The 16,597-nt window shown below is 39.2% G+C and overlaps 1 protein-coding gene across 3 annotated transcripts in view; it reads left to right on the top strand.

The window, feature by feature from the left end:
- The window catches only part of KDM4C (lysine demethylase 4C), a 287,512-nt gene that overhangs the window by 115,252 nt on the left and 155,663 nt on the right, over positions 1–16,597 (top strand). The window lies entirely within an intron of this gene.

Below are 16,597 nucleotides of genomic sequence, written 5' to 3'. Positions count from 1 at the left end.
TCAGGATTCATATATGTATGGATCCTAGGAAAAATATAAGAAAGAAGAAATAAAGCAACTGTAATCTGAAATATAACACACTGTGAAACTTGGTTAGCTGTTAGAATTAATCAGGAGTGACAGTAATATGCAGTTTCACACTATCAGGCAAATGCAAGAGTAGAATTTCATTTCTTCTTGGGCAAACTGTCTCCTGTCTTTTCTTTCCATAAGCAGAAGAGATGTCTATTTGTCAGATAAGAGCACCCCTATAAATTCTTGTAAATTGTGTAGCATGACAAGATACCTGCCTTTACCACAGCATAGATCTTTATTCTTTTTATTGGAGAACCTAGATGACACAGAAAATCTTACACTTTTTCCTTTACTTTAGATGCCCTGGAAAGTGGAAAGAAAGAAAGAAAAAGAAGTAAAGACTAGAACAAATCTAAGTGAAGCGATGTGTGAAACATCTATGGCTGAAGATGTTATGGAGTGATGTTTATTGTCAAAATTTCTTACATGGTTTTACCCTATTAAGTTGTTTAACTTAGTCACTAGTAAGTTATGCATTGACTCTTACATCAAAAATTTCTTTAGACTTTGACCTTTTGAAGAAGGCCTCAAAAACTGATAGGCTGAAACGTGTAAATAATAAACATCACTATATAGCATCCTGAGACATCTATCTAGAAAGCGAGAGCAGAAATGCTTGGCAGTGATAGTGACTGATACTGTATTGGATTCTGTTTTATACAGAAGTTGTCAAGTATGGCATTTTTAGCAAACAGGATGCAATATTAGAAAATAGATTATCTTTCGACAAAGGAAATGCTTAAATTGCTTACGCATTTCTGGATTCTCCTAAACTGCATTTGATTTGGCTCAGAGCGGTGCCACATGCGAGGGTCCAAGCCATAGTCTTTAATTAAACAAACTAGTCATTTAAAACTTGCTTTGCAATATTTTTAATTGTAAGGCTTCCATTGGGCAGGGGTGCAGTTTGAAAGTTTGTTTGCATTGTTGTAAAATGCCAGGTTTTCAGTGAAAGAAAAGAAATATATGATTTTGCTTATTCTGCCTTTCAGGCTTGTCAGGCAAAGATGATTATCAGTGTTCTTACCTACAGTATTCAAGTTTGGGCCAAATTATACATTTCACAAAGGGCTTGTTCAATCTCTTCAGAGGAAAAAAAATGATTGAATTGGCTTTTGTCCAGGGAGTATACCAAACCATGGTTGGCAATAGATTCTTAACATCTGTGTTTATTTGAAAAGCCAGTATTCACATTCCAGCCCTACTCCTAGCTTACCACATTCACTTTCCTTTATCCCACACTCAAAACAAAGCCAATAAAATGAATTTAAATATTTCAGCATTTTCATTCATTCATTCATTTCCCACAAACTGTTAAGTGTCAGTTTTGTTCCCAATAAGTTCTTGGTTTTTTTTCTTTATATCTTTTCTTGCTTGCTTCCATTCAATTCACAAAGCATCTTGTGCAAGAGGTTTTGGTTTAGCAAGTAATGTTCAAGTTACAGTAGATGTTTTAACCTAATTGCAAATAGAGATGGATCTCTGAACCATCATGGTGTAGTAATTTGTATGTTGTACTATGACTCTGGAGATTAGGAATCAAGTCTCTGCTTGACCACTGGGTAAACTTGGGCAAGTCACACTCTCTCAGCTTCAGAGGAAGGCAGAAATAAACGTCCTCTGAACAAATCTTGCTAAGAAAACCCTATGATAGGTTCATCTTAGGATCACCATAGGTACGAAATGATTTGAAGGCACTCAACAAGAACAAAAGATGGATCTGCTCCAGTTTTTGTAAAATAGAAGTCAGAGTGCAATTTAAACCACCAAAGAAATGTAAATACGGGTGTGAACATTTCTGGTCACTCCAATTCAGTTTCTCAAATCTGATTTTTGCATAGTATGCGAACATATGGTTTGGGTAAGGGATAAGCAGCCATCTGAGGAATATCGACAACTTAAGGCACGAGGATGATATAATAATGGAGGAAGACATTATAGACTTGGAATGGTTACTAAGGAAGGTCAAAGATGATTGTGAAGTCGAAGGCTTTCATGGCCGGCATCCATAATTTTTTGTGGGTTTTTCAGGCTATGTGGCCATGTTCTAGAAGAGTTTATTCCTGACATTTCGCCAGCATCTGTGGTTGGCATCTTCAGAGAATGCTGAAGATACCAGCCACAGATGCTGGTGAAACATTAGGAATAAACTCTTCTAGAACATGGCCACATAGCCTGAAAAACCCACAAAAAAAGTGTCAAAGATGAAAAGCAAAGGCAGGATTAATCCTGATTATAAGGAAAACAAAAATTATGACCACAGAAGAAATACATAAATTCAATCTAGACAATAAGGAAATTGAAACAGTTAAAGAATTCCCGTACTTAGGATGAAACATTGATCGGAATGGTGACTGCAGTCAAGAAATAAGAAGAAGATTACAAATGGGAAGGGCAGCCATGAATGAACTAGAAAAGCTAATGAAAAGAAAAGATATACAACTGAACACAAAAGTTAGAATCATCTAAGCCATCATGTTCCCCATCACCATATATAGATGTGAGAATGGACAGCAAAGGAGGAGGCAGAAGGAAAACCAACTAATTTAAGTTGAGTGCTGAGGATATTGTGGACAGTTAAAAAGATAAACGGATGAATCTGGGAACAGATAAAGCCAGAAATCTCCTTAGAAGCTAAAATGATCAAATTGAGGCTGATGTGGTTTGGTCATATAATGTGAATATATGAATCACTGGAAAAGACAATAATGCTAGGAAAGGTAGAGGGTAGAAGAAGGAGAAGAAGACCGCATGCCAGATGAATGGACTCAGTCATGGGGGACACAGGCATGGACCTGTAGGATCTAAGTAGAGAAGTGGATGATAGGGCTTCTTGGAGTTGTCTCATCCACAGGGTCGCCATGAGTTGAGGTTGACTCGAAGGCAAACAACAACAAGAAGAAGCTGCTTATGTCACATGCCAAACTTTCCCTTTCAAAGTTGTTTTACAGCAGGCATGGGGAACTTCTAGCTCATGAGGTTTCTGCATTCCGATCACCAAGTTCTTTCTTGGGCTCTGGCCCCAGACCCCAGGCAGCAAAAAACTGTTGTCTTCAATCAGCAGCTGATAAGAACTTTTTCTTCTTGAGCACTGAGAGATGAAAGGAAAATTTCTTCAGCTTTACCTAATCTGTCCAGACAATGTGAGATGGCAGATTCAGTAAGGATGTGTATAATTGGAGTTTGTGTGTGTATGTGGTCTCAGTGTGTTTCCCTATGTGCAGCTATAAATGATGTGAGAAAATGAAAGGATGCCACATCCACTTCGGCCATACCTACTACTGACAAGAAGCCCCCAAGAGTTTTCTGGGTCATAGTCTGTTTCTTGAACCAATTTCTCCCCATCACCCTTGTTTTATAAATTAAGACAATTATGTAGTGTAAGAAGATTAAGGGTATAATTCCTGTGAATGCTTTTGAACACAGTGGGCCTTACATTCAAGTTCAGAAATTTGTAAGTAATCCTCAATACATTTGTTAATTTTTCAGTATTTCTCATAACCACTCATTTTTCATAGGCGTGGTAATTCCTTACTGTATTTCCTCAGGATGGTAGTACTGTAGCTTTCTTTTTATTTTTAAGGTGTTTTTTTAATTGTAAAACTACCGTACAAATGCAAAGTGCTAAACTGAGACACATCTTCTATAGCTGAATAGACTTTCGGATGATATTCAGGCCTACAGTTTGATTTGTCACAATACTCAGATTCAAAGTAAACATTAATGGGGGTACCCATTTTCTGGAATTAATATATTTTCAGCAACAGATTTTCTTCAGAGGTATGTGCCTCAGTAATAAGGCTTGCAAATTAAGCCTTTGTTTACCAGCCAATGACTAGTTATAAAATTCACTACTCTAAATGCAAAATGCATGGATGAGGGAAAGAATGTACTATGACAAACCAATGTCTTTCACAGTTTTAAAGTCTTTCACCTCTTCTAACCACATGCTAAATATATTGCCTAGTTTGATCCTTAGCAACAGAGACAAAACAGATGATAAGACAGAAAGTAAACTACGAATATAGGAATATAATAGCGTAACACATAAGTGTCACTTATCTATGTCAAGTCAACTCTTAATTTAAGCAGTTGCTTTTGCAAGCACCTGATTACTGGATTTGAGAATGTCTGAGAGGAGAGAATAAACTAAAATTTTCATTACTTGTGGTGTGCTTTGGAATTATTTGGGGTGTAAAGGGGATGAATAGCATCTCCAGTTAAGGAGTGGTGGTCAAATTATACCAAAATGTTCAGGATGGGAAAGGGTTGGTTTAATTTGTTATACTGAGAGGGATTTTTTGTCTTTCTTTCGCTTGGTGTAGCATAATTTCCATAGGCACAGTAGTTTATTCCCCAGCAGGAAATGAGGCTGGATGGGAAGATGTGCATCTCTGGACAACTAATTTTTTTTAAAACTTGTTTTTTAATTTTAAAAAAATGTTAAAAAAATTAGAAACCTTCATTCGTTCTGTATATACAGTCTGCCTGTGCCATACACAGGCTTGCCATATGCTGCTTTGAGCATACGCATACAGCAAGCCCAGGGGGATAGAATGGTGTATGTGCCTACCCCGCACACGCCATGGGAACGCGTGGCCATTATTTTCAATGGGGCTTAAGCATACAGTACACGTTTTTTCCATTACATGGGGGCGGGGCGGGGATCCGGAATGGATCTGCCACATATGGGAAGGGCCCATTGTACTTGACTATAAGTTGACTTCATGTATAAGTCAAAAGCAGGTTTTGGAGCCAAAGTTTTGAAATGTTCTATAACTCATATTTAAATCTAGAGTAAAACTTAGGGGCATGTAACAAAGGATGCAAAGGATGAAGGAAAGAAAAACGATGCCAAAGCACACTGCTATTTTCCCACCCAGATATTCAAAAAGGCCAGAAGTGGCGCCACAATGGAGAAAATAGAGAGGAGTGGTGCTTCTTTTAGTTTCTACCAGGATGAACTAGGCTTTTGCCTTTTGTCACTCTACTCAGAGAAGGGGATGGTTCCTTTTTTGATGGGAGTTAAGGTACAGTACTTTCATTTCCATAACAACAGTACACCACACTCGGTTGCACTGTAGGATTACCACACACTTACTGCATCCCTCCCCCACCTTTCCCAGAATCTGAAGAATAGGTTTGTAATAATATTGCACTGCTCAACAGGGCTGATACAACCCATGTCTAGTCAGCCACAGAGCCATCCCACCTAATTTTGTGGGCTTTATTTCCATTGATAGAGGTTTTTTTTTCTTTTAAAAAAGTTTACAAATGCACACCTGTGTCTATGATGTAAGGAATACATCACCTAAGCCGTCTTGCCAGAATCTTCACTGTGAACCTACATTGCTAAGTTGCTTGCACAGCAGGTGCAGTAAGATAACTGGACCTTTGAAAATCTATAGTTATTCTCTGTCCAGTCCCATGAATTTCCATTACACAGGTGACAGGTAGCATGATATTATATGTTATCCAGAATTGGCTTATGAATCAGGTAATAGTTAAAGGTTTTATTAAAGCTTTACCTCATGATGATGTCAATATTCAATATAGTATTACAGACTAAAGTTTATAGGAGTGATAAGAATAGGTTGTACCACATACATCAAGGATATTAATTATAACAGTGGTGAGGAATTTGTGACAACTGATAACGAATTGATTTTCCATTCAAATTCTTTCTTTGCCTGAACCTATTACAGCATGCTAAGGAAATATGATTTGATATGTGTTCTGTGAGTCAGATATCATCCATTTTCTCCGCCTTTTCTTATTTTAATGGGTGTAATCTCAACTCTGTTGGATTCCTTGACATATTTGCATCAAATCATTGCTCTCACTGTGAGGTAGTAGATAGTTGGAAGAAAATGGGCAGTCGTTTATACCATTATGATAATGTATAGAGTCAGAAGTGAGAACTCCTCCTTACAAATTTCAAAGTTGTTATAGAAAGAAAAATGTGAGCAAATCCTGCTGCACCTGGGGTCAGTCTTCTCTGAGTTTCCTTTAGAATATTTAAAAAGAGAAAAGGTAATGAAAAGATAAACAGCTACAGATATCACTGCTGAAAAGTGGTAACAGGATGAAGTACACTGCAAATAAAGGCCAGTACTGAAAGGTTTTTAAAGGACAAACAAAATAAGCGGTCTTTTTGTTCTGACTATGTGTATGTGTCTTCAACTTTCATGTCGATTTATGGCAATCCCAGCAATTTCATAGAGTTTTCTTAGGCAAGGAATCCCCAGAAGTGGTTTGCCATTTTCCTCCTTAGTCTAAAGCACCTGGTATTTGTTGTTGGTCTCCCGTCCAAGTACTAAGCAGGGCTGATTCTGTCATTTATCTTACTGAGGCCAGTAGAGCTGCTACTTCTCTTCCTCCTGCTTCTTTTTTAGCCCCATGGGGAACAAATTTAAGTGGGGATATTGTTGAGGAAATATTTAACTCTGTGGTACACATGTATTGGTCTTGATCTGGATCAGGGCCACACACATGTTTACTTTAGAGAAAAATAGACTCGGCTTTGTACTGTGTATTTAAATTGGGATGTAGTTTGGCCCTTTGGGAAGCAGCTGCTTGAAAGACATCCATAACTGGCTTATTTAAACAAACATAAACAGAAACAAAGAAACAGCAGTGGTCTTGCAGCATAATGCATACAGTGACCCTAGAATGCAATATTTTGTCCAGACAAAACAAATAACCTATTCACAGATTTTAGCAAGAACAAACCTGCATGCTTAATGAAAAACTGGACCAACCAGTTGTAAAGCACATCACTTCAGATAACCACAGTCTCTTGATTTGCAATGGCGATGCCATTTGATCCAAGAACACTGACAACAAAGACTGGGAGGATTGTACCCTATATTACCCGTCTATAGATAATGCGACACTTCCTTCCTCTCTGCTCTGTAATGGCCATCCTGGCTACTGTACTTTTTAAAAATTTATAGTAAATAATTTTTTAAATTATCTTTTCCATTTTTATACACCAGCTGTACACATTACAAAGCACACAACACACATTGCAGACACTAATACACTCTTATACATCCATACCAACTAGACAGATTACAAGACTATAACCCCTACCTTCTTTTTGCCATAAAAAATGAAAGACTTAGACTTCCCACTCATTAAACATAAATATTAATATATTAACTTCTTCCTAATTTATAAACAGTATCAATTAATCTTCTATCTTTTCTTCTCTCACAGTCATCAGTACTCAGACCTCAGGAGAACTGACAATCCTTCTTTCTTAGTAATATAATTTAAAAATGGTTCCCATGGTTTTTGATTTCCCCCCCTAGAGATGTCTCTTTAATCATTATAGTCAATTTGTCCATTTCAGCCAATTTAAATATTTTAACTATCTAGTCTTTTTTTGTGGGCATTTCCACCTTTATCCAAATGTGTATAGTATTCTAGCTCCTAAAACCATATAGTGAAGTACTCTTTATTTTTTGGTCTTAGTATCTTCCTCTGGGAAGGCATGACTCATTGGAAAAAAAGCAATAAATGTTTTTAAATAAATAAAAACAATAAAAAACAATAATGCTAGGAAAGGTGGAGGGAAGCAGAAAGAGAGGAAGGCCTCATGCTAGATGGATAGACTCTATTAAGGAGGACACGGGTATGAATTTGTGGGACCTGAACACAGCAGTGGAGGATAGGGAGTCTTGGAGATGCCTCATCTGTAGGATTGCCATGGGTCGAGATCAACTCGAGGGTGGGTAACAACAACAACAACAGTCTTCCTCTGGTATGCCCAGCAAAAGCAATTTTGGTCTCATTGGTAACTTGGTGCTAAAGATTTCTTGCAACTGTTTGGTTTGATGTACACCAGAGCAGTGCAACCAATAAGTTCTGCTTTCATTTTTAATATTTTTGGTGCATTATTCACTGTGACATCTCTCTCTCTGCATTTATACCCATCTATAATGTTTGCTTGAGAGGAGAATGTGGAAATGGGTAGTGGACCTGATGAGGGTAAGTGGAACCATAAGAAATAGTTGATGGGTGTGTCATCAAGAAATGGGGCATCTTAATGAGATTACCTTTTTTGCCCTGATAATGTCTACCTCACCAATGCCAGTTACAGATTTTGTCTGGACATGCAAGTGGGCTTCTTGGATTTGCTTGTGCTACATTGAATTTGGCAGAGAGGTGAGTGGCTTTCTTCCGCTCATCTCTTGTGATGATTTGAGGCATTGCACAGTTTTTATTTCAAGGGAAACAGGTTTGACGTGTCCTGTTTTCCAGTAGGGATTATATATAGGTAGGTGGCCACTATACGGTGAGGGCTGTTATAATTTATAATTTATCAACAGGTAACAGTGTTTGTGTGTGTATGTGTGTTTGAATCAGAAGTCCTTCTATGCTGCTTCTGACATCCCACTGATGATGTTTCAGAAGCAATTTCTGTTGCAATTTAAGTGAGCTGTTATTAGGGATGTTAAATTAAAAGACATGCTACACACATGTCTCTTGCAACAGGCATTTCTCCTTAACAAGCAGAGAATTTTTCCTATCCATATTTTCATAGGGACAAATTGTTCTGCTCTTTTCCTTTTCCTGTAAGAATAGAAATGTAGGTCAGATTCAACAAGTTATGTTGTATTTTTTCTTGATTCTAAGGCAGATAATTGAATGTGTCTGGAGCATTTTGTTTATTGAGATGAAGAGATGACCTTCAGCTACTTTGTGTTTCTTTCTAATGCTGCTCTTTCCTTTTATATTTTATGACTAAACGTATCTTTGAAAATAGATGGGGCAAAATTCTGTCAATGAAAGATATTTCCTTAACTGCACTGTTGAAGTTTTGTCAAAGTAGAGAAATTATATATGCACAATTTTAATAGCATCAGCAAGTATAAATACTTAAAAAATATTGTTTTTATGGGGTTTTTTTGGAATATGAGGCCATGTTCTAAAAGAGTTTATTCCTGACGTTGCGCCAGCAGCTATGGCTGGCATCTTCAGAGAACGCTGGCATGGATGAGAGTGGGATATATACCTTTCAGCCAACCACATACCAACGTTTATGCAAACCTGAGGCACTCCCACCAAGACTTTATTGACTTTCCAAGATCCTCAAGGATTCCATTCCACTCCGACCCATAGTGAGTGCCACTGGATCCCCCCCCCCCCCAAATATGACTTGGTCAAGTTTCTGGCCACACTATTACAAATCCATATAGGGAAAACCCCCACTACATCAAGAACTCAGCTCACTTCATAAAAAAAAATCAATAACCTCGAACTCAAACCCAGAGACATACTAATCAGCTTTGATGTGGTCTCCTTGTTCACCAAAGTCCCCATAATGGACACCATGGCACTCATCTAACAATTTTTTCCAGAAGACATCACAGCCCTGTTCGAGCAGAAAGATATATAGCCCTGGAAACAGCACCAAAAAAGCCCACAATAGGGTTCCAATATATGGATGACACTTTCACATCTGGGTCCACAGAGAAGAAGATCTGACTGTGTTTTTGAACCATATGAACAACATCCACCCAAATATCCAAATTTACAATGGAAAAAGAAAAGGAAAGAACATTGCCATTCTTGGATGTCCTGATCATCTGCAAACTGAACCAATGGTTGGGCCACACAGCATACAGAAAACCTGCACACATGGACAGATACCTACCCAAGAACTCCAACCATTATCTAGGACAAAAAGAAGCACAATAAAAACACTTCTAGACTGGACAAAAAGGATCCATGAACCCCATTTCCTGGAAGATGAATTGAAGCACCTAGACTGGACTCTACAGGCTAATGGTTACTCCAGCTCAGACAGCAGAATGGCTGTCAGACCCAGAAAAAAACATTGGAGTGAAGACAAACAGCCACCCAAACATACCATACATCAAAGGAGTCACAGACAGAATAGAGAAACTAGTGAAGAAACACAACCTCGAAATGGTCTACAAGCCCACCACGAAAATCCAGGAAATGGTGCATTCAGAGAAGGACAGGAGAGACCCTCTCATAGCCGCAGGAGTTTACCACATACCATGCAGGTGCGGACAAGTCTACATAGGGACCACAGTGTTCAAACGTGAATCAAAGAACATGAAAGACACTATAGACTGGGTCAGCCAGAAAAATCAGCAGTAGCAGAACACATTATAAACCATCTTGGGCATAAAATGCTATTTGAAAACATTGAAATTCTGGACTCTTCCACTCTAAAACACTGCCTCATAGCCCCAAAACCCTGCAAAAGACTATGGATGCCGGCCGCGAAAGCCTTCGACTTCACACTTAAAAATTGGTGTTCTACTATCATATCCAGGTCAATAAAATAACTAAGTATGTATCTATAAACAAAAATTATAGTAGTACAATTAATAGAAATAGGGTTGTAAGGCAGTATGAGAATAAACATTCTATATTTATCAAAGCTTCTGAAAATGGCAACATGTAATCCTGTAAACATGTATTTATCTGCTATATAAATTGGGGAAGCATCCTTGTGGATGTTAGTGTGGAAGATGCTCCATAACTGTACCATGAAAAGTGTGAAAAGATTTTGCATCCTGAGCAGGACCTGGAACAAATCACTTGCAGATCATAAAAAAGAGTGTGTTCACATGGGAAGATTGTCCAGTTGTTTAGAATGTACTGATAATCACTAACACCTTTTTTTACAAGCTAATAGAACTTAAATGAGACCTTACATAATATGTTCCTTGTGTTTACTCTAGTTACAAGATAGGCAGAGAAGTCTACAGAAGCTGAAGCTTTCAATTTTTCTCACATACTGTAGTTGAACATAGATGGCACTGAAGCCATCTTGGCAAAACATTGCCAGGTGTTAATAAGGGAAATAAATCTTCAATTATTTCATTCATAACACGTATGAGAAAAAACATTTTTGTGCATTCTATTTTCATGGATGTAAGCTGCAGGAAAAGAGATTCCACCTTAACGTTAGGAGGAACCTCCTGACAGTAAGGGCTGCTCGACAGTGGAACAAACTCCCTCACAGTGTGGTGGAGTCTCCTTCCTTAGAGGTCTTCAAACATAGGCTGGATGGCCATCTGTCAGGGATGGATGGCCATCTGTCAGGGATGCTTTGATTTGGATTTCCTGCATGGCAGGGGGTTGGATTGGATGGCCCTTGTGGTCTCTTCCAAATCTACAATTCTATGATTCTATTATTCAATGGCGTGTTACATACTGCCTGAAAGCGGTGGTCTGCCGCCGCTGCCATTAGCGGCACCGAGGAGCCCCAGCGGCCAAACTGCGAGGCTCCCTGGCACCACAAAAAAGAAGCGCCAAAATGGCGCTTCTTGTTGCGCGTGCTAATGATGCCTCAAGACGTCAATGGCGCACTCGCGACGTCATTAGTCTGCGCGACGTGAAGACGCTAAGCATCCGCTACGTCAAGATAGCGGCGCCCGTATAGAACTGGCGCTGCCATTTTGTACGTCCCCAGGACGTACTAAAGTTAGGGGTGTGCGTAAAGCATGCCCTTTCCTAACCCTAGTATGTCCTGGGGACGTACTTTACACCCATGCGGAATGGGCCTATGATCTAAGCACTGACCCTGGAAAGGAGAGCAAAAATCTCATATGCATATGCAACACCTGTACATCCTAGATGTGCATGGCTCATTCCCTCAGCTGTCATTCTGTTTCTTGAATTTCTGTGCCTCACTGCTAGAAGTGACTTGGCATGGTGGGTGAAATTTGTAGCAAACTCACTATTGTTATTTATTAGTGAACAAATCCTAACTTTACAAAGCTATTTTGTTTGATAAAGAAAAAAAGAATAAATTAATATGTTAAGATCTGTCCCCCCCCCAAATTTGTATATGTTCACATTGTTTCATGAAATGTGAAGTTACTGCAATATGTGATGACCGTTTGAAGAATCCTGACATTGTGTCACCATATTCTAAATGCTTCGAGGAACTATAAATACATTTATGTGTGGAGCTTGCTTCTTCTTCTCAGAGTTCACAGTTAATTTTGTTACTATTGTTCGAGGTTCCTCCTGGCAAATTTATTCTTGGATTCTGTAGCTCAGTGCTGGACCTTGCCTGATCATGTAGGAATCACTACACTATCTGACAGTTGTGCCACTTCTGTAAATCAAGCTACATGTCATCTATATAAATAATGAATATCAATAATACAATCTGCCTAAATGGTTAGTTGATGCTCACTGAATTGCTGTAGCATGCTACAGCCCAGTCATCTATGCTTTCTTAACGTAGCCCAAATGAGACTACATTACATATAACACATTAATGTTATTCTCCCATGTGGAACATTGCACATTTTTGATACAGCATAATCACTTTATATATTTATTTTGTTCATGTTCCTACTAAGGCAGTAGAGGATTTTTCTAAATGGAATGTGGGTTTAATTATTTCTATTTCTGCTAAGTAGGAAAGCTCAGCTTCAGTGGAGAAGATGACTACAGTGGTACCCCGGGTTACAAATTTAATTCGTTCCGCGGCGCCGTTCGTAACCCGAAAGATTTCGCAACCCGAAACCGCTAGCGCTGGAAAGCCGCGGCTTTTAAATTTCGTGCCAAAAAGCGCCGAAACACACCAAAAAAAATTCGTAACCCGAAAAATCTTTCGTTACCCGGAACAGTTTTTTCCAAGCTAACTTTTTCGTACCCCGGAAATTTCGTAACGCGATCAATTCGTATCCCGGGGTACCACTGTAACTGTAATAATATTGAGTATGTAGAGAGATCTTGTAGCACCTTTGAGACTAACTGAAAGAAGGAAGTAGACAGCATGAGCTTTCGTAGACTTTAGTCTACTTCTTCAAATGCATTATTATTATTATTGTTGTTGTTGTTGTTGTTGTATTATGGAGCTCTGTTGGCACAGTGGTTAAATGCCTGTACTGCAGCCACTCACTCACAAACCACAAGGTTGTGAGTTCAATACCAGCCAAGGGCTCTGGGTTGACTCAGTCTGGCATCCTTCCGTAGGTTGCTAAAAGAATGCCCAGCTTGTTGGGGGCAATTAGCTTATAATTTGTAAACCACTTAGTACATCGGTAAGCAGTATAGAAATCTACTTGCTATTGCTATTGTACCTGACCAAGAGGCAAAAGAGACTGGCTAGAAACTCCGGCATCAGGGTGGAGTGGGGGCGTGCCGCATCACGCAGCGTGCCTGACTGCATGCGGAAAAGTTGCCACCATGGTGGTAAAGGGCAGCTTTTTGCTTGGCTCTAAAAGGAGTTGCATTTTGCCATTCTTTTTAGAGCCAGCAAAGCGCTGGATCGAGGTGCAGCAAGCAGTTGCCGCAGCCCCGATCTGGTCCTTTGGGTCCATCTGTCAAGCCCCCAAGTCAGCAGTTACAACTAATCCATTCATTTCTATGGGCTAGTCTAGTTTTCAGTCCTTCTTTTCTAGGTTCACTGTTGAACAGAAAGACATAGTATTATAAATTGACATTTATTTTTTAATAATTTAGTTTTATTTTACAATAATTCTTATCTGAGAATATAATCTAGATAAGAATTTTATTAGTTGAAAGAAGTGGCACTTTGAAATTTGTAAATGGTGGTTTTGAAAATGAATGTATTTGCTGTCTCTAAGAAGTGGTAGAGGAAAGGATAAAACGTGTTGCTCCTAAAACAAAATATTGGACAAAATGAATATACAATAGATTTTGGGGTTTTAGCAAGGCCTTTCTGTTTATTCTTTTGGCATATATTTATCTGAATCTGAAAACATAAATTGAAAACATGATATATATTGGCTTGAAATACTTTTTTAGCAGTGATGTACTTTGAGCTTTATTTCACAAAATGCTAAAATGTAATACAAAAAATATTTATGCACTTTATCAGATACTTATGGTCCCATCCAGTATGTCATTAATTTCATTTTATTGTACAATTCGTTGTTGTTGTGTACCTTCAAGTTGTTTCTGACTTATTGGGCTGAGAGCGTGTGATTCACTCAAGATGAGTTACCATGTCTGAGCAGGGCATTGAACCCTGGTCTCCAAAGTGACAGTTCAGTGGTCCAACCACTATACCATGCTGGCTCTCAGTTACCATTGCAGATCTGTTACTCTATCCCGTACATTTATGACTTCTAAGACCCATTATTTCTGTGGACAAATTCAGCATGTTTTTAAATGTCTCATTAAAACAATGCAATTTAGTAATGCTTAACTTTGGCTGGGTTGTATGCATTATGAAGTGTAATGCACATGTTAAGACATAATCATCATATTAAAATTCAGCACATCTGCTTCAAAAACAAACAAAAACTACCACAGATATTTTAATCTGGAAAAGAAAAGTTCTGAACCAAAGGCTGTTGTAAACAGTCAGCAAGCAGCTGGTCATATAGACCGGAATCCAAATGCTAGTCCCAGCTAAAACAAATCAATTGAATCAGTAGCTTTATAATATATCAACACTGATACAAATTTCATTGATTAATAGGTCTCCTTTGAGACTAGAAATTGGTTTTAGTCTGATGTGTTTGCTTCTGAACTATATCTGATTCAGGTGCAGATAGATCATATACTTGATGCCAATTTTTATTTTAAAAAAGCTTTATGTTCACAAAAAAAAACCCCAGTATTTTAAGGAAAAGGTTATAGCCTAGGTTTTTTGTGGGTTTTTTGTGCTATGTGGCCAAGTTCTAGAAGAGTTTATAGCAGGCGTAGGCAACCTTTTTGAGCCGGGGGCCGGGTTGCTGTCCCTCAGACAACTGGGGGGCCGAACTCAAAATGGTGCCCAGAGCGGCGCAGAAGCTGCGGCAGGGGCGGCAATTGGCGGCAGGACCAGGCTGGGGCCGGTCCCAAGGCCTCCCCGGGCCGGATCCGGCCTGCGGGCCGTAGGTTGCCGACCCCTGGTTTATAGCCTAGTGTGAAGTCGAAGGCTTTCATGGCCGGCATCCATGGTTTTTTGTGGGTTTTTCGGGCTATGTGGCCATGTTCTAGCAGAGTTTCTTTCTGACGTTTCGCCAGCATCTGTGCCTGGCATCTTCAGAGAATGCTTTGCCTGGAAAAATTTGGTGTATATATACTGTGTGAGCCTGGGAATGCAGGAGTGATTTGCCTGTGTATTGTTCTGTGTTGATGGCTGGCCTCAGGCTGGGAGGCTAATGCAAACGAGGATTTGTGGCATGTTCTGCTACTGCTGATTTTTCTGGCTGGCCCACAATAGGAACACGAGAGACACTGCAGACTTGGCCATCCAGAAAAATCAGCAGTAGCAGAACATGCCACAAACCATCCTGGGCATAAAATACTGTTTGAAAACACCAAAGTCCTGGACCATGCCAACCACTACCATGTCAGGATGCACAGGGAAGCCATTGAAATCCACAAATACCTGGACAATTTCAACCAGAAAGAAGAAACCCTTAAAGTGAACAAAATTTGGCTACCAGTCCTTAGGAATAGCAAAATAAGGACTCAGCAAATGCAAATGGGAAACCATTCAGGGTCAGGGGCTTTCCCAGCAGATCATGATCACCAATTAGCAGACATTAATCCTCTTTTGCATTAGCCTCCCAGCCTGAGACCAGCCATCAACAGAGAACAATACACTGGCAAATCACTCCTGCATTCCCAGGCTAGAACATGGCCTCATAGCCTGAAAAACCCACAAAAAACTATGTGTGTTTTCACCTTTGTCATATTAACATTTTTTAACATATGGCAAAGTGCTCTTTATGTACAGAACTCTACAATTTTGAAGTACTGCATAGATTTTAAAACTGCAAGGTTCTGTGTGGTGAAGTCTCAGTTGCTGGAAAGATGATACAGTACAGAGGAATTCCCACTGCATCTAATCTCTGCTTCTGCAGTATAAGGATACTGAAAAACTGAGAAATATCTGTGTACTGTACATTTTGCCAAAAGACTTCAGGAAAATTGAACTATCATATATACTCAACTATAAGCCAACCTCAAGTATAAGCTGAGGACAGATCATGGGACCAAAATTATGGATTTTGATATGACCCATGGATAAGTCGAGGGTAAAATTTATGAGTATCTAACAAAGGATGAAGCAAAGGAAAACAATGGCAAAGAATTTACAAAATTTCAGCAGGCATAACTGTTTGTGCTCATTCTAAAGGCTGGTTGGATGAGAAAATAGAGGGGCTTCAATGATTCCAGGGCAGATGACACTCTTGCCTTTCACCAGTGGATTGTTTCATTTTTAAATGAGAGTTAAAGTACAGTACCTACGTTGACCCATGGATAAGTCGACTCAGGTTTTTTGGGTCAATTTTTGACCTAAATTTCTAGGCTTATACATGAGCATATAGAGTACTCAGTTTTAGCATCTCTTCCAGGCCACTCTTATGAGTTATCATTCTCAAAATGTATGGAAGAATGAAATATCAAAATTACTGAGAAGGCTGCAGAAGTACAGTCTTGCAAATAGGCTGGTCATGCGCTAGAGTTCAGAACTGCTGCTTCAGTATGTGCTGATTCAGATCGACAAGCAGCAGTTCTGAACTCTAGCGCATGACCAGCCTATTTGCAAGAC

Source organism: Sceloporus undulatus, chromosome 2, assembly GCF_019175285.1.
Source record: "Sceloporus undulatus isolate JIND9_A2432 ecotype Alabama chromosome 2, SceUnd_v1.1, whole genome shotgun sequence".
Taxonomy (NCBI): domain Eukaryota; kingdom Metazoa; phylum Chordata; class Lepidosauria; order Squamata; family Phrynosomatidae; genus Sceloporus; species Sceloporus undulatus.
The sequence above is the reverse complement of the archived record's forward strand: the minus strand, read 5'-3'. Positions and strand labels throughout refer to the sequence as shown.